This window comes from Prionailurus bengalensis, chromosome A1, assembly GCF_016509475.1.
Source record: "Prionailurus bengalensis isolate Pbe53 chromosome A1, Fcat_Pben_1.1_paternal_pri, whole genome shotgun sequence".
Classification (NCBI taxonomy): domain Eukaryota; kingdom Metazoa; phylum Chordata; class Mammalia; order Carnivora; family Felidae; genus Prionailurus; species Prionailurus bengalensis.
In genome coordinates this window covers 173,697,465-173,716,219 of record NC_057343.1, presented here as the reverse complement: position 1 = coordinate 173,716,219, position 18,755 = coordinate 173,697,465, and the positions used below count along the sequence as shown (strand labels likewise).

At 41.0% G+C, this 18,755-nt stretch overlaps 1 protein-coding gene and 1 long non-coding RNA gene across 2 annotated transcripts in view; one reads left to right on the top strand and one right to left on the bottom strand.

The window, feature by feature from the left end:
• Window positions 1-18,755, top strand: part of MCC (MCC regulator of WNT signaling pathway) — a 429,487-nt gene that overhangs the window by 117,279 nt on the left and 293,453 nt on the right. The window lies entirely within an intron of this gene.
• LOC122488121 lies at window positions 689-17,049 on the bottom strand. Its single transcript, XR_006298581.1, has 3 exons — window positions 16,846-17,049; window positions 15,567-15,690; window positions 689-883 (listed from the first exon to the last, which is right to left on the bottom strand). It is a non-coding gene; the product is annotated as an uncharacterized LOC122488121 (long non-coding RNA).

The window sequence follows — 18,755 nt, the reverse complement described above, 5'->3', positions numbered from 1 at the left end:
TAAATTATGGGTTTTAGTTAATAATAGTGTGTCCATATTTGTTCATTAATTGTGACATCTATACCATAATAATGTAAGGTGTTAATAATGGCAGAAACAGGGTATGAGGTATATGAGAACTATCTTTGCAACTTTTCTGTAAGCCTATAACATACAGAAGTGTTCATTTTACTAAAATTCATGAAGTATACCCTTACAGTTTGTACACTTCTCATATACATGTTTTATGTGTATAAAAGCTTGTGACAGGGGTGCCTGGGTGGCTCAGTTGAGCATCCGACTCTTGATTTCTGCACAGGTCATCTTCTTGAGGTTCATGAGTTCGAGCCCCACATTGGGCTCTGCGCTGAGGGTGAAGAGTCTGCTTGGGATTCTCTCTCTCCATCTCTGCCCCTCCCTGCCATTCTCTCTCTCTCTCTCTCTCTCTCTCTCTCTCTCTCTCTCTCTCAAAATAAATAAACTTAAAAATTTTTTTCAATAAAAAGCTTATGAAAAACATAATAAAAATGGTGACTGTTCATTGGACTACAGTGAATAAGTAAAAAAAGAAGGGGAGAGAGAAACAGAGAGAAAGAAAGAAAGAAAGAAAGAAAGAAAGAAAGAAACTATAACTCCACAAACAAAGAGGTACACGCTCCCTTAAGGCGATTCCTTGGTGAGAATAGGACCATAATGCAAATGCAGGCACTGAAGTTCTGTGACTTCATTATCACAATGTGATCACATTATTTATTTTCTCACTGAATTGCAAATTTCAAAATACCGTTTAAACTTGCAGACCTTTGGTAATATCCCTGGACCCTGTGGTAGGGTGCATTTTTGAGCCTTGATTCTTCACCCTTTCCTGTATCTTCACCATTTGTTGTGTGACTTTGGAGTCTTCCTGACAAACATGAGAAATAATAAATGATTATGGTTTTAACCATTATTTTTAGGGTGGTTTGCTTCACAGCAATAGTGGACTTGGGGTCTGTTCACAGGGAACCATGGATCCCATTTTGAGGATCACCTCGTAGAGGTGGCCAGAGAAAGCAAATAGCTTTTCTAAACTGCACACCTGGGTGATCCCTTCTCTTATGCACTCACATTACACATAATTTATGTTCCTTCTAAAACAAATCCTGAACTAATAAGATTAAGTTTTATTTCTCTAATAGCTACTAAGAGCAAAAGACATTTTATCAAGCATCCAAAAAGCACACAGTAATTCACACGGGGGAAGTCTGACATAAAAATTATTAACTAGTAGCAGATTACCTACTAAGGAGTAAAGAAAATTCTAATGAACACACGAGTAGCACGTGTAAACAGTACCCACTCCCTCTAAGGCTGAGGCGTGGTGCTCAAGGAAGAAACAAATTTAGAAGAGGGCCCTCTCTTCACCTGTCTCCATTGAAAGGGAGTGGCTGGGGACCACTGGATGGCAGAGAAATTCCCTGAGATGCTACAGGAGGGGGCTAGTAAGTAGGAAACTTGCTGGAAGCTACCCATTTGGGCATCTGCCAGACTCACTGAGCATCACTAAGAAGGTGCCCCTCAAGGTGCTAGAGGAATTCATTGGGAAGCTGCCTGCTGCAGTGGTGGCAAAACCCACTGGAAAGTCCCCCAAATGGTGCCATCAAACTTATTAGGGGTGAGCACCACTGGATGTCCGTCCACTTCTGGCCTCCATCCACCCCAAGAGCAAGCAGGGGAGAAGAGTACCACAAAACCAGGATGAGAATTCCCTTCTTCCTCCAGTGTCCCTCCAGTGCTTCTTATGGAATAAATGTTTACAGGGTCAGGTTCAGCATCACAAAGCAAGGCAAGGAAAGGTGGATTTGGAGATGAGAGGAAATCAGTAACTGGAACAGGCATTTTTAGTGTTGAAAAGCTTCTGGGAGCTTACTCTACAAACTTTTACCATTCTAAGCATCCCTTCCTTTTCTCCTACAACCAAATACCACCTGTCTTTGCCTTCTACCGAAGACAGTGGATGTTATGAGTTTGAGGCTCAACACACTATTCAAAATGCAAAGGCAACAAGATGGTGATGTACATAGAAGCTTATAGCAGTTAAGAGTTTCATCTGAGAAGCAGATGGCTGCACTTGACATAGAATAAGGGATTTATTACAAGGGGTAGATTTTACACAAATGTGGGAGCTGGTGGAGTGATCTGTGCAGGCTGTTGACTCTATGTCTAGGGTTGAGCCTGAAGTTACTCTAAGTCTGTCAGATCAGCACACCAGAAGGAAAGCTGGGTGTAGAGGAGGCAAAGACAAGCCAGCATGCATGAGGACAACTTGGAACCCATAAGGAGACACTGGAACCCACTTCTATCTCTTACTATGACCAACCCCAATGCTGTGGGTGACCCTGCAGGGGAAGTTGGCACCCATTATCATGGAGCTGCACACATACCTGGCCCAGGACTCAGAGAAGCAGGAAGAGAAGACCCGGGGGACCTGGAGCTGCTACAAGCCTGATACACCAGTAAGTTAGCGGCAGATTAACAATAATGTCCAGGGCATAAAAAATATGACTTCTTCACTTCTACCTTCTGGATTTCACACAGAATGTCTCTCGTGGCCATAAAGAATCACACAGGAAAAAAAAAACAAACTCTGGGAAACATTCCAGGTTAGCTAAATTGACTTAGCACCAAGCTACCACAGGCCAGCGGCGAAACTCCCAGTACCGTGTAAACCTAATTCATATGGCTATCAGCAAAGCAAGATGAGACCCTTGGGGAGTTTAGTAAAGAAGAGAGGCAATGGGAAAGGGGTACCATCTGTTCTCTGATGGATTTTCTCTCCAAAGATTTGTATTTCAGGGAAGAGGGTATTAATCGTGATGCTTTAGGTTCTGAGTAGTGACATATTTAAGTATAGGACATAGAACAGGAGCACCTGCCTGGCTCACTTGGTAGAGCGTGTGACTCTTGATCTCAGAGTCGTGAGCTCAAGCCCCATGTGGGGCATGGTGCCTACTTAAAATAAAAAACATAACTGAAGTTTTATTTTCTAGCTACAATACTGATAAACCTCTCAAGAAAATACCAATTTCTTGATAGATTCTTTCAGCCACGCTACTTGTTTCAAATATTCATTATCAGCTTTATTAATTTTTACTAATAAAGACATTAACTAATTGATGTTAATGAAAAGTAATTATACTATAAAAGAAGTCATGCACAAGATATAAAGTGTTTGAATCAATACAGAAATTTAATGAAAAGTTAAAGTCATCATTTGTCTCCCCATATTCCCTCATTTAAAAGGTCTTCAGGGGTGCTTGAGTGTCTCCATCAGTTAAGTGTCCAACTTTGGCTCAGGTCATGATCTCATGGTTCATGGGTTAGGGCCCCATGTCAGGCTCTGTGATGACAGTACAGAACCTGCTTGGGATTCTCTCTCTCTCTCTTTCTCTGCCCCTCCCCAACTCATGCTTTCTCTCTCTTTCAAAATAAATGAACAAACTTTAAAAAAATTAAAAAAATAGAAGGTCTTCACCAGTTTTGTTTATGTATCCCTGAATTGCTTTTAATTTAGGGAACTTTCCATTTCTCCTTTTGTAATTTTAAGATGCTATGATCATTATGGTTCTTGCCTAATTTGGGATTACCATATTGAAACCTTTGGTCGAGAGGATGTATCCTGGCTGTGGTTAAAGCAAGCAGATTGTTCTGTGAGCACCCTCTTCTGGGCTCTGAGTGATTGCTCAGAATCAAAGAATAAGAGATTCTTCAGCACAGGGCAAGCTTATCACCCTTTAGGTTTTCAGAGAATTGGGACAGTACAAATAAAATATTGGATTTCTGAGAGGAGCTACAGAAGTGTCTAGAATATAGGGTTGATAGAAACTTATCAGAATCTTGAGCCATTTACTTCCAAATGATTGAAGCTGAATTAGAGTAAATAAACAAATTAGTGGGTTATATGGAGAGGCAAATAATCCAGTTGACTTTGTGTTGTTTGTTATTTGAAAAGCCAGCTATCGCTGTTTCATGAGTTTTCCCTAATATTTCAAATGATGACATTATAAGCAGAGTTGCCTCATTTTGATGCAGATGGAGTAATTCTGTGCATCCTGTTGTCCAAGGCCAGCTTCCTTTAGAATCCTTTGGACAATTTGGCTTCAAATTTGCCCGTTTTAAAGATTTAATTTCATGCTTAAAGTCTTTTTGCAAAAGTGGTTTACATTTTCCCCTGTGTTAGAAGTCTAGTGAGCTATGCATTGTGCCAGTGTCTGCTGTGATTTACATTTTTAAAGGAGAAAAAAAAAAGACAGTTATGAGTTGTGCAAATACAATTAGTGAATTTAAAAAAACGGGAGTAACGGGTCTCCTGGGTGGCTCAGTCAGTTAAGCATCTGACTCTGGATTCCCGCCCAGGTCGTGATCTCACGGTTCATGAGTTTGAGTTTGAGCCGAGAGTCAGGATTCTCTCCCTCCCTCTCTCTGCCACTCCCCCACTCATGCGAGTGTGTGCGTGCATGACCACTCTCTCTCTCTCTCTCTCAAAATAAATAAATAAACATTAAAAAAATGGACATAACAAGTTTTGCTACTCTGTTTATCCAACAGTCCAAGCAGCTTTTTTTTTCTTTGGTGATAACATACAGGTGTTGGAAGTTGAGTTAAAATGCTGTCCATTATCATGCAAATCTTCTATATGGTCATAATTATTAATATAATTCACTATTAACTCAACTTTATTTGATGTAGAGTTCAGAGTCATATTACTTTGAGGAATACTCCAAATCCACTTATTTCAGCCAATACAGAAAAATTTTCAAAATGTATGTAAATAAATAAGGAATTTATCAGTAAATAAGGAAATAATAAGTAGTGGTGAGACAGATAAGAGTTGCCTTTTTGGTTTAACCACTTGACCAACGTCTCATGTTTCATGCTAACTTTTGATTTGTTTCCCTTTTCTTTATTCCAAGTATGGGATACTGACGTTTTTTGATACTTTTCAGCTGCCACCATCCATATCCTATCTCCCTCTTGTTTGGATCAGCTGCCTTGGTGTTTTAGAATCAAGGGGTGTGAAAACTGTCAAGACGTTGTCAACATTTTGGAACAGAAAGATTACTGGTGGCCCTTTCAAAGTCCTATTAGAGCCCCTTACAAGCCATCTCATGCTACAGGAGATGGAGCTTTGTTGGGCTTACTGTTTACAAATGAAGGAGAATAGAAAATGCCACCCCAAAATATGAGTGTCAGAGTTAAGGACATGTCACCTCCAGATGTGCCACTTTGGTATTTTGATTATTTTGAGCTTTAGGCCTTGAAAAAACAGCAAGTTCAGGGAGAGACTTTCTCTGAACTCCCTTTATCTGACTAAAGGAGTTTCTCCAAAAGGAACTCAAATTGATCCCCTCCCGGAAGTTCATCAACTAGAGCAAATTGACTCCTATTACAGGAGAGAAGACTAGAATTTGACCCCACACCCAAACTTGATCACAAACTGCCATTCTTTCATCTATTCTTCTAAGAGCCCATTCATCTTTCCTAAAAGTCGTTTACTCTCCCCCTGAGAGTCCTATATCCCCCTACCCTTTCCCTATTAAGATAGTACTTAATCCTGAATTCTAAGCCACCTCAGGGAGGTATTCATTTTTTCTGGGCATCTCCATTTTATACATGTTAATAAACTTTTGGTTCTTTTCCTCTTGTTAATTTATTTATTATAGACGTCTCCACTAAGAACTCAGAAGGGTAGAGGGAAGGGGCACCTGGCTGATTCAGTCAATGGAGCATGTGACTCTTCATCTCTAGGTTGTGAGTTCAAGCCTCACATTGGGTGTAGAGATTACTTAAAAATAAAATCTAAAAAAAAGAAGGGTAGAGGGGAAAATTATTTTTCCCCCACTACACTATTAATTAGGATCTAGACTCTATAAATCTGGATATGAATTTGCAGAAGATTGGTAAATTATCAAATGATTTTTGTCTAGGTAAAGATGCAAATTATTTTTTTTCCAAGCAGAAAATATAACCTCAAATGTCACATTTTATTTGCTCTAATAAGACATTAACCAGTTTTTTTTAAAGTAATCTCTATACCCAATGTGGGGCTCAAACTCATGAGCCCGATATCAAGAGTCATATGCTGAGTCATAATGGCGACTGAGCGAGCCAGGCGTCCCCATTAACCAGTTTCGTAACTAACTTTGACGTCTTATTCCAGCATTTTTCCCATTGTTTATATAGCTTCTCCTATCCTTTGTGTTTGTTTTTGTTTTAATTTTAATGTTTATTTATTTATTTATTTATTTATTTATTTTTTAATATTTATTTTTGAGAGACAGAGTGAGACAAAGTGAGACTGGGGGAGGGGCAGAGAGAGAGGGAGACACAGGATTGGAAACAGGCTCCAGGCTCTGAGCTGTCAGCACAGAGCCTGACGTGGGGCTCGAACTCACAGACTGTGAGATCGTAACCTGAGCCAAAGTCGGACGCTCAACTGACTGAGCCACCCAGGGGCCCCTAATGTTCATTTATTTTTGAGAGAGGGAGAGACAGAACGCAAGCGGGGGAGGGGCAGAGAGAGAGGGAGGAACAGAATCCAAAGCAGGCTCCAGGCTCTGAGCTGTCAGCACAGAGCCCGACATGGGGTTTGAATTCACAAACCATGAGTTCATGACCTGAGCTGAAGTCGGATGCTCAACCGACTGAGCATGGTGACTCCTGTCCTTTGAATCAGCATTACCATCCTGCTAGGTTCTTCAATAAATTAAATAAATCTTAGAAAAATATAGAATGTTCATTCTATATTTATATGAATGTCATGGTTTTTCCTTTTATTGAAAATTATACTTTGACACTTTAATCTTTTTTTTTTTTAAGTTATTTACTGCTGGATAGGATAGGATAAGGTAGGAGTTAACAAATGCAGCACTTACTGGTTGCCATGTAAATTACCCCGTCATTACCTTTAGATTAGGCTAGACCCAGTCAGCCTCGTACTAGCTTTTTCCTTTCTTATTTCTTATAGGACTTTGAATCATTTTCTTCAGGGGAAACCTCTTGCACTGGGGTAGAAATTCAAACTGGTGCAGTCACTTTGGAAAACAATGTGGAGGTTCCTCAGAAAATTAAAAATAGAATTACCCTACAACCCAGCAATAGCACTACTAGGAATTTATCCAGAGGACACAGGAGTGCTGATTTGTAAAGGCACATGTACCCCAATATTTATAGCAGCACTATCAACAATATCCAAATTATGGAAAGAGCCCAAATGTCTATCAACTGATGAATGGATAAAGAAGATGTGGTTTATACATACAATGGAATACTACTCGCCAATGAAAAAGAATGAACTCTTGCCATTTGCAACAATGTGGTTGGAACTGGAGGGTATTATGCTAAGGGAAATAAGTCGATCAGAGAAAGACTAACATCATATGATTTCACTCATATGTGGAATTTGAGAAACTTAACAGAAGACCATAGGGGAAGGGAAGGAAAAATAACATACAGAGAGGGAAGCAAACCATAAGAGACTTTTAAATACAGAGAACAAACTGAAGGTTGATGGGGGTGGGGAAAATTGGTGGAGGGATTGAGAAGGGCACTTGTTGGGATGAGCACTGGGTGTTTTATGTAAGTGATGAATCATGGTTATCTACTCCTGAAGCCAAGACTACACTGTTTGTTAGCTGACTTCACAAGAAATAAACACACAGACACCTACACACACACACACACACACACACACACACACACACACACCCTTTTATTCTTTGTCTATTATACCTACCTCCACCCCACCACCCTCAACTCTCTTCTTGAGAAAAATCTCCCTATGTGTTTTAGGTCCTGAAGCTGGTGCTTCCTGGAAGGGAATAGAAAGAAATATAGAGTCCTGTAAATCCCTTAGTCCCAAAGAAATTCTTTACATCTCCAGGAAAACTTGGAACCAGTGGTGGCAAGCTCTGCCAGGTTTTACAAACGAGTCACCTTAGCTCAATCCTTGGTCAGTATAAAAGATAACATGGATGTATACACAAACTATCATTGCAGTTCATGCTTTTCATAGCATGGAAGCATACAGAAGTTGCCACAAAAAAAAAAAGGCACTAGAGTGGAAGAGTTATTTCTCTGGATATTTATTTGCCTTTTGGGAGATCTCCATAATTGTACAGAGATTATTTATTCTGGTGTATACTAATTCTTCGTAAAGACTGAGTTATTAAAAAGCCCTCAAAGTACTTTTTAATCTCTGAAGTACTCCACAGTGATAAATTTAAGATTAAGTTCTAACATCCTATTGAAATTACAATACTTGTTATAGGAAGAATTTTAAATTTGACAAAGGCCTTTATTTGTGAAAATGAAGATGCTCTCAAAGGATGCTTCACTATTATTGCTATTGTTAGCATAAAATCTACAAATACAGGAGCAGTGGTGTAAGTTATTGGTTTTCTCTGGGGAGGTTCTCTGTTCTTATTTAGCAGAATCTGAACTTATTCTTACTTTCCCCCCTCTGCTCTTAGTTTAGCTTCTGTTTCCACGTCTTTGTCACAAATGGAATGACTGACCAACTTATAGGGTGGCCGAGGAATCCTCTTCTTTCTCCCCTCTAGTTTATTTGGATTGTGAAGAAATGATAACCTGACTCTCCCTATCAACAAATTATCACCAGTAAGATGCACAAAAGACAGGCATACCATCCTTTTGAAGATTTTACTCTTGGGAATGAACAGAGTCCCTGCATAACACATGTTCATTCTAGTGGAGAACAATTACTCCCAGATATTGCAAATCCATGGACCAGTAACATTTCAAAAACTTGAGACTTGCCAACTTTGTATGTTGCCAAAAATCAAAAGCCACTCTAAACTACCATCTAATACCACCATCATTCCATAAACGAGAGGACTTTTTTGGCACAAAGGTAGGTAGGCATCTCTAAATAATACATGGAAAAGGTAAATTTAACTTCATGGAGGAATTCACAGTTGTTCTTGTTTTTCCCATTTCTCCATTTACCAGTGGGAACTTCGGCATGGATGACGTTCTCTAGCAGAGTAACTGTGGATGTGGACTTCAGCCACATATACTGTGCTTGTATGTCTGACATTGGGCAAGTCATTTAGCCTCTGCCAGTATCTGTGTTCTCACAAAATAGGAATAATGATACCCTCCTCATATGGTGGTCCTGGAAATAGGACAAGGTAATGCATAGAAAGGGCTTAATACAATGTCTCATGCAAATAGGTGCTCAGTAAATATTCGTGGTTGTTATTGCTGTTTTCCCCACCTAATTATCAGAAATAAGCCTCAAGAGTTACTTACAAGTGGACAAGTTTGGGGTGGAATTTGGAAACAAAAACTTAAAACATTCTGAAGAAATGACATCTCTCAAGATTTTGAGATTTCCAGATATCGAGCACTTTTTTATGAGCCACGAGCTGTCTCAAAGATGTTGTTAAAAATTATGCCGAGTAATCTTGTATGTAGAATTCACTTGAAAATATCAGATCATGCAAAAAGGTAATAACTCCTGCCTTTGTCCAAACCCTCCATTTAAAAAATGGAGGTGTAGGGGCACCTGGGTGGCTCAGTCGGTTAAGCGGCCAACTTCGGCTCAGGTCATGATTTCACGGTCCGTGAGTTCGAGCCCCGCGTTGGGCTCTGTGCTGACAGCTCAGAGCCTGGAGCCTGTTTCAGATTCTGTGTCTCCCTCTCTCTGACCCTCCCCCATTCATGCTCTCTCTCTGTCTCAAAAATAAATTTTTTTTAATAAAAAATGGAGGTGTAGAGGCCCAGATCAAAATATCCTTTTAATGTCACATAGAGAGAAGTAGTAAAACCTAGACTAGAAGGTGGGTTTCCTCACACCCCACCATGCCCTCCCTAGGACTAGGAGATGTCCCTCACCACTGGCAAGACAAGGGACAGCTGCCGGTGGGTAACGAGGGACCCCTGCGTCCTCTCCTTCGGATCTTTGCTACTGGGCTCTGGGTCACTCTTCTGCTCTGCTGTGTGGTGCTGGGTTGTTCTTATGTCCTCTACTCTCCTTTATAGAGCTAACATTCAGCCAGAACTCCCTAGTACAGACAACCAGTTATTAAAATATTGGCATACTTCTGTATCAGGCCCCCACTGTCCTTGCTACCTGGTGCTGTCTCCCAGGACCCCGCAACCCCCCCCCCCCCCATGATTCAGCCTGTAAGGGGTAAGGACTGCCCTGCAGGCGCCCGGCACTGCTGCCACCTGGCATCTTGCAGGCATGTGTTCTAGATTCTGCTGACTGTGCCACACCAGTTGTTAAATATTTTTAGTATCTCTTCTGCCCTTTGGCAACCTGTTGGACTGAAACAATAAATCCACTTTTAGGGCCTGATAAGAGTGTGGATATCAACAGATAGCGAGGTGACAGGCAGCCATTGGATCTTACTCTCTCAGTAATTTTTAAAAATGATTCTGTGGGAGGGGCGCCTGGGTGGCTCAGTCAGTTAAGTGTCTGACTTCGACTCAGGTCGTGATCTCACGGTTCATGAGTTCAAGCCCCATGTCAGGCTCTGTGCTGACAGCTCACAGCCTGAAGCCTGCTTCAGCTTCTGTGTCTCCCTTTCTCTCTGCCCCTTCCCTGCTTGCGCGCTCTCTCTCTCTCTCTCTCTCTCTTACACACACACACACAAATAAGTAAACATTTAAACAAAAATGTTTTAAATGATTTTGTGGGAGGGGGTATTTGGCTGGCTCAGTGTGTGAAGCGTGTGACTCTTGATCTTGTGGTTGTGAGTTCGAGCCCCATATAGGGTGTAGAGATTACTTAAAAATAAAATCTAGGGGCGCCTGGGTGGCTCAGTCGGTTAAGCGTCCGACTTCGGTTCAGGTCATGATCTCGCAGTTCATGGGTTCGAGCCCCGCGTCAGGCTCTGTGCTGACAGCTCAGAGCCTGGAGCCTGCTTCACATTCTGTGTCTCCCTCTGTCTCTGCCCCTTCCCTCCTCATGCTGTGTCTCTCTCTGTCTCAAAAACAAATAAACATTTTTTAAAAATTAAAAAAAAATAATAAAATCTTAAAAAATGATTCTGCGGAATAGTTCAACAGGGGTTCATGTTTTATTCTGTTTTCTACTGCCTTTGGGGTAAGACCTCTCTGGTTTGCCAGGATAAAGGAATTTTGTGAATTTTAAAGTGTACACTAGAGGGCAGTGGCCCCATATGTACACACCCGACAATTACCACTGTCTCCACATCTCTCTGCCCTTCTTTTGTGTAGGGGAGGAAGGGAGGAGTCTTCTCCACATCAGACAAACCATTTATGTCTGAAGTGTTTTATGAATACAAATCAGCTGCTTGGCAAGCATCCTGTCTGTCATTCCGTGTAGTTTCTTTTCCATCCTTCTTCCTATCACTTCTCAGTGGGGCTCTAACAATAGAGTTAGTTGTTCACATCTTAATGTCCTCTTTCTTTTTTAAAGACAAGGTTAAGGAAAGGTGGGAAATATACACCCCTAATTTGGGGGGAATAATGTTTCCTAGCTTTGCATCTTTCCATTTGCAAATGAAGTCATGAGTTAAGAATGAGGGAGAAAGGGCTCCTGGATGGCTCAGTTGGTTAAGCGTCTGACTCTTGATTTCAGCTCAGGTCATGACCTCAGGGTTTGTGGGATTGAACCCACGTCAGGCTCTGCACTGACAGCAGGGAGCCTGCTTGGAATTCTCTCTCTCTCTCTCTCTCTCTCTCTCTCTGCCCCTCCACCTCTCTCTTTCTCTCTCACAATAAAAAAACTTTTAAAAAAAGAATGAGGAAGAAGAAAAGTACAGTGAGTGAAGGGTTCTTGTATTCTGCATATGCAGAGGCAAAAATCATTTACCCAAGTCTACAGAGCTGCCCCCTGGGCCATGATCACTAAGGAGAATCATGTTTCAACTAACTCTGTTTACCTCTCTTTCAGCTCCTAAGTAGTAGGAGCCCTGCTTGCTGACAGAAGTGGAGCAGGTCTGTATGATAAAGAGAGGGGGCTGGGGGAGCAGCTTTAGAGACCATGCAGCCATGAGACTATGTGTTTGCAGAGTTCTGGAGTATTGAAGACAGAAGTTCCAATGACACTGAATCATGGCATGGAGTTCAAGAGGAAAGCAAAGGGACGCTGAGAAGTACATCAGTGTATTATTTATGAATCTACTTAAGACGGAATCTGAGGAACCTAAATAAAGAGTTTGATTTACTTTAAATTACTTCTAGTCATCGTTTCTTTGAAAGGGATAACCTTGTGAACCTGGATTACGTGAGTCCCTAGATTTATAAAAGGGACATAGAATAAACATCCGGGGCTTGTTTCTGAATTAGTGAGATCTATAGCAGTTGTGTTCGTATACATACATATATATATTTTTTAAGCATTTGAAGTGTTTGTTCACTATGTTTATTTTTAAGTACTTGTGGGAGATAAGATGCTTTTTTCGGATTCACCCAACCAGAGGCCTGGGTGGGAGAAAGGATACCCGGACCCTCATGACAGCCTGTGCTTTGCCCCACGGGGACGGGGGTTCCCTCTGCATTTCTCCTGCTGTTGCTAATATTTATTTAGCACTTACTGGACACCTTGTATTGTGTTCAGTACTATGCATAGGTTATCTTGCTTAATCCTCACAATAACCTTATGCCTTATGTATGGTTATGATCCCCGTTTACAGATGAGGAATTTGAGGGTTAGAGAGGTTGCCTGCGGTGAAACAGTGAGGATGCAGTGGACTGAGATTGGAACCCAGGTCTTCTGACTCTGCAGCATGAATTTGTGACCATCATTTATGTGCCCCAGAGGAAGGAAGGATGCTGCAGGTGGTGCCATCACAAAATCCTCCCTTCTCCTGGCCAGACCTACAGGGCGTGCTGCTGTCTCACATACCCTGAACTGGGTAAAGGTTTCTGACCTTCTTCCTTCCAAGTACAGCACAGATAATCTGGCTGTTCTAGGGATAGACTGCACCATCTCTTTCTCTCTCTCTCTTTCTCTCTCTCTCTCTCTCTTACACACACACACACATACACACACACACGCGAACACGCACATGCACACACACACATTCATTGGTTAGGTTTTCATGTGTCTGATTTTGTATAAGACATTGTCACTGGAGAGTAATTAAAACCCCTGGTGGATTTATGGTGGGGCCTCCTGACATGGTTGTGTAGTTATTTATACCTAGATGACAGGGAAGATTAGCATTAAATGCTGAGAGAAATGCACCTGCCACTGTGATGCAGTTACAGGCATCTATCAAAGATGCATTTGGAACGCAGGGGCCTCAGTCTAATTGCTGGGAATGGCACAGGCTTTCTTCAGCTAAACTTAAAGGCGGAGAGAAGAGGTAGTAGTGAGAGAGGTGGACCCTCACTTTAACTTGTCAGTAGATTCTTCGGGGGCAAAGGAGAATCTCTTCCCCAGTCCTGTGTCTCTTGGGTCTTTGAGGTAATTATCCTTGTGCCATGGATAAGGGCCAAACTTGTCGCTAGAGACAGAAGCAGGCAGAAGGACTAATGGCTCCTACTATTGCTACTACTACTAATCGGTCACATTTGTTAAGTGTGTATGATGTGCTGGATATTTCTGTGCTGGATCTTGCCTGGATCATCTCCTCTAAACCTTAGATGGCCAGCCCCTCCCCCTGACCCTCTCCAGCCCTCCCCCAACTTGTTATCACTTATTGTGCCATTTGTTTCTCTGAAGGTTGGGGGAAGGCACTGCCTGCTTGTAAGAGTGGCATTCATATACACTCAAGAGGAAATAAACACTGCCAATGAATGAGGCAGAAAAGGATTAGCGGGTCCATGAAGTATGCATCAGTTTTACTTCTAAGAAGAATCATTTTGTTGTTAGATTGTATTCTGTGTTTACAGATGTCAGTGTAATGTGTTTCATGTTAAATATAATAATAATTAGTAGTAGTAGGGTTATAATAACCCAAATGTCAACTGCCTCTTTGTCCTTCAGTTTCAGGATCTGTCTGTGCTGTCTCTAATTTTGTCCTCATTGAAACTCTGAATTGGAACTCAGAGAAGAGGAATCTATGTTCACAAATGAGTAGGTGAGCCGGCCCCCTGCCTGGCTCAGTCAGTAGAGCATGGGACTCTTGATCTTGGGGTTGTGGGTTTGAGCCCCAAGTTGAGTATAGAAATTGCTTAAAAATAAAATCTTACAAACAACAACAACAAATGAACTGGTGAGCAACATAGATTCTGTAAAGGATGAGGACATGGAGAGATTTGTGTCACATGTAAATCTCTCTTTCTCTCTCTCTCTCTCTCTCTCTCTCTCTCACAAACACACACACACACTCTGCCCATACACACCTCTTCTTAAGCAAGGAGTTTAAGAGTCCATATTAGATACTTATGTCCTCTGGAGACCATCTCCATCCCAGATCTGAGGCTTTTCTCTCTATGTTCTACACCCTTTTCCCCAGCAGAACCCTTGCCCACTCTTCTCTATGTCCTTCTTTCACAGGAGGGATGCAAATTCTGCTCCTAATACTATATGTTGTAGTGTAGAAACCATCCTTTGTTACTAAACAGGTCCTTAGCATCTTACATTTCCACCCTTTGTGGTTTGTCAAAGTATTCTTTTCAAAGAAACTCTGCAGGAAATTATATGTGAATAAAATTGTTTCATTATAGAAATAGGCCTTATTAAGGCAGAATTCTGAAATGAGGGACCATTTACAGAATCTTGACTCTAAATGGTCTGACATCCCCCACCCCAATTCAGATATCTTATGTTTAACAATAATTGAAGGGGTTCATTAACACGGGAATTTATGAAGATGATAGTATCGGAGATGACTGAATCCATACTCTCTAGTGAGAACCACAGAAAATTCATTGTAAACTTAATGTAGCACCATGGGGTGCCTGGCTGGCTCAGTCAGTAGAGCATGAAACTTTTGATCTTAGGGTCATGAGTTCAAGCCCCACATTGGGCATAGAACTTACTTAAAACAAAACAAAACAAAACAAAACAAAACTTAATATAGCACCAAAACTATACATCAGTTATATATATTGACTTTTTTGAGAGACAGGGAGAGACAGAGAGAGAGAGAGAGAGAGAGAGAGAGAGAAAGTGAGCAAGTGTGGGGCAGAGGGAGAGGGAGAGAGAGAATCTTAAGCGGGCTCCATATCCAGCGTGAAGCCCAGCGTGGGGCTCAGTCTCACAATGGTGAGATCATGACCTGACCTGAACCGAAATCAAGAGTCAGATGCTTAACCAACTGAGCTACCCGGGTACTCCACATATAGTGATTTCTGTTGTGTGTCCTAATTTCCCCTTTACCATGAAACCATATATAACCTTTAACCAGACAGTCCTGGTTCTGTTTCAGTTCTTCCGTGTGCCTCATATTACTCTTATCCCTAGTTCTGATTCATAGTTAGATGTGAAAAATTCAAACCATATCACATTCAAACACATTTTCTCCAATTGTAACCACTAATGGCTTTAATCTAGACAAAACATCTAATTTACAACCAAAGGTGTAAATGAAACCCTAATTCCTGTATTTGCTCATTGCCTTCCCCCTTCCCCCACGCCCCCACCTAGAATCATCTCAGGTTACCTTTTTACAATGCAGTCCAAATTCCTGGCTTTCACCATGGCTTTCTAGAGTTCAGGTACATTAAGATTATGTCTCTGTCAGAGCTTGTTGGCTAAAACCGTTTCCAGTGAATCCAAAAAGGTAACTGTAGTAACAGAGGGGTAAAACTATATCAGGGTTGGCTATGGTTGGATAGTTTAAAATTCCTATGAAATTTAACTTTGGATTGGCTCCTTTTATAAGCAAATACAGGTTTACACTCTTGAAATTCTGCCTTCAAATGAATTAAACCCTGATTGGAATGGCATCATGTATTGTAATACTTTCCATCAAGTAAATGGCTTTTAGTTGTTCAATAAAATATGCAAGATTATCACTGAGATTTAAGTTTCTCTGAGCCCACAGCACTTGTGATTCTGGGCGATTGCCTAAGACAGCAACAAAAGACTTTGCAAAGGATGTCCAGGGAATCATATGAAAATAAGAATGGCTAATGTCTAGGAGGGGAAGAATTTTTATTTCAAACTTGAATTCAGGTGATTAAAAATATGTTTTGAAATATGTTTTGAGAGAAACTTAGACAACCAGGACAACCAGAATTTAATATACCAGATAGATTACTGCCCTTACAACATGACAAAGGGGAGTTGTTCTTTAGAATTTGTAGCAAGAAGAAACCTCTTTTCTCTACCCACCCCCAACTTATTTATTTCAATGGGAGGTACAAAAAATGGTGCCAAAATCCTGTATGTAATAAACAGTCCTCAACTTTCATTTTCCTTTACTAATAAGCTAAGGAGGGAGGCTGAAATTAGGGAATTGAATATTTGTAAAATGGCAGTGCTGAATGACAGCTGCAGATTTGAATGGATTATATCAGCTGCCTTTAGATTCTCAGAAAGAAACAGAGGTAACACTATTGGTGCTACTTATTTTCTTCATTATATTTTCTGTATCTTCTGAACTACCTAAAATCAGTACTTATGGCTTTTATAGTAGAGAAGGAAAAAAACTTAAAAATCTTAGTAGTAACCAGTATATGTTACATATAAGCTTGGAGTTACTAGAAGGACACTTACAACATGAAAACAGTGTCTATCTTGGAGTAATTGGGGTGACTGGAAGTTTTGAGGTTTCTTTCTCTTTTGCACATTTGCATTTCTTAATTATTCTACAGTTCACATTACCTGCATAATAAATGAGCATTTTTCTATAGTAAGCATTATCCATATAATAAAACATTCAGTTTATATTTAAAAAAAAAACATGCCCATACCAAAATGCAAATATTTGTACTTACTGTAAATTTGTTCTTGTTCCACATCAACATTTTAGGCTTAGCAAGTAGATAACTCTCTCCTGTGTTTGGAATTGGGTTCAGTGAGGTTCAGAGACTGCTTCAGAAAAGGCCCAGAGGGGGCACCTGGCTGGCTCAGTCAGTAGTGACTCTTGATCTCAGGGTCTTGTGAGTTCAAGCCCCACATTGGGTGTGGAGCCCACTCAAAAAAAAAAAAAAAAAAAAAAAAAGAAAGAAAAGAAAAGAAAAGAAATGCCCTGAGGTCCTGCAGAAACCAGCAGAGACCCCTGTTGCTCTCTCCCCTGCAACAGCCCAGAGGCCACACCAGGCCAGAGTCTGGAATAATGGCGTCAGTAATAGTGACAGTAATTAGGTCTTTTCATCATTCCTAATGCTTTCAAACCATTCCTGATCATTCTTGTTTGAGCTTCTGAATAACTCAAGAGTAGATGGCAGATGAGGCATCAGTATTCCTCACCCATACTACAGCCCCATGGAGGTTTTTAAAACAGAGCAGATCACATTAATCTTCTGGTAAAGACTCATCAAAGGATCCCCAATGCATTAAGAATATGATTTAAACTCTTTACAAGAGGCCCTTCCGATTTGGCTAAGACGGCCTCTGTGACCTCATCTTTCCCACTTCCCTGTAGGAATAAGCTCTGGCCACACGGCCTCCACATACAGCTCAGGATCCTCACTTGGTGCCCTTGTTCTGCAATGCTATTTATTCTTCATCCTGCTACCACTACTGCCACCTTCTACTCAGTGCTGACTCCATTTTATCTATCTCAGCCTAGCTATCTCCTTCTCAAGGAGGCCTTACCTGACTGCCCTGTTTAAATCAGCATGTTCTGCCTCTCACCTGGTCTCTTCTGTAGTAGTTACCTGTGGCTGCATGGTAAATCACCCCAAACTTTAATGGCTTAAAACAACAAGCATTTGTTGTCTCACACAACTTCTGTGGGTCACTAATCCAAGTGTGGCAGGGCTGGGTGGGTCACCCTGGGCTGGGGTCATCTGAAGGCTCGACTGGGGCTGTGGGCTCTGCTTCCAGAGTGGCTCACTCACCTGTCTGCCAAGGCAGTGCTGGATGTTTTCTATTTCCAATTAATTGTTTATTTGCTTGTTTGTCTCTCCCTACTCATTTACTCTCTGTCCTCTGCACCAGACCGGTGCCTACTGCATTGTTGGTTCACAATAAGTATTTATTGAATGAATGGGAAACCTCTACCTTCTATCTCAGCTGATTGCTTAAAACAGGAGGTATAAATTGGGATTAAATGAACCTTGCTGGTTAATGTTGACTTCATCCAAGAAATTTTAATTGAATAATTGGATAGAGGCAAGAGGAGGTGATTTCCTCTTTACTTACTGAAACATTCTCATTTATTTCAGTTGGGAAACTTGTACAATTAAAATTCTTTTTCATAAATGATTTCCTTGATTTTTTTTTAAGTGAAACTGTTCACAACAGATTTGTTATTTGTGTCCTTTTCTGTGGGATCATTTTACTTACAGTTGACTCTACAAAAACACAAGGTTGAACTACATGGGTTCATTTATACACAGATCGGTTTTGTTTTTTTTTTTTTTTTTGGTAAATACAGTATTACAGATGTATTTTCTCTTCCTCATGATTTTCTTAATAGCAATTTCTTTTCTCTAGCTTTATTTCTTTCTTCTTTTTTTAAATGTTTATTTATTTTTGAGAGACAGAACATGAGCAGGGGAGGGGCAGAGAGAGGGGGAGACACAGAATCAGAAGCAGGCAGGCTCCAGGCTTTGAGCTGTCAGCACAGAGCCTGACGTGGGGCTCAAACCCACAAGTCGTGAGATCATGACCTGAGCCGAAGTCAGACGCTTAACCGACTGAGCCACCCAGGTGCCCCAGTCTAGCTTGCTTTCTTATA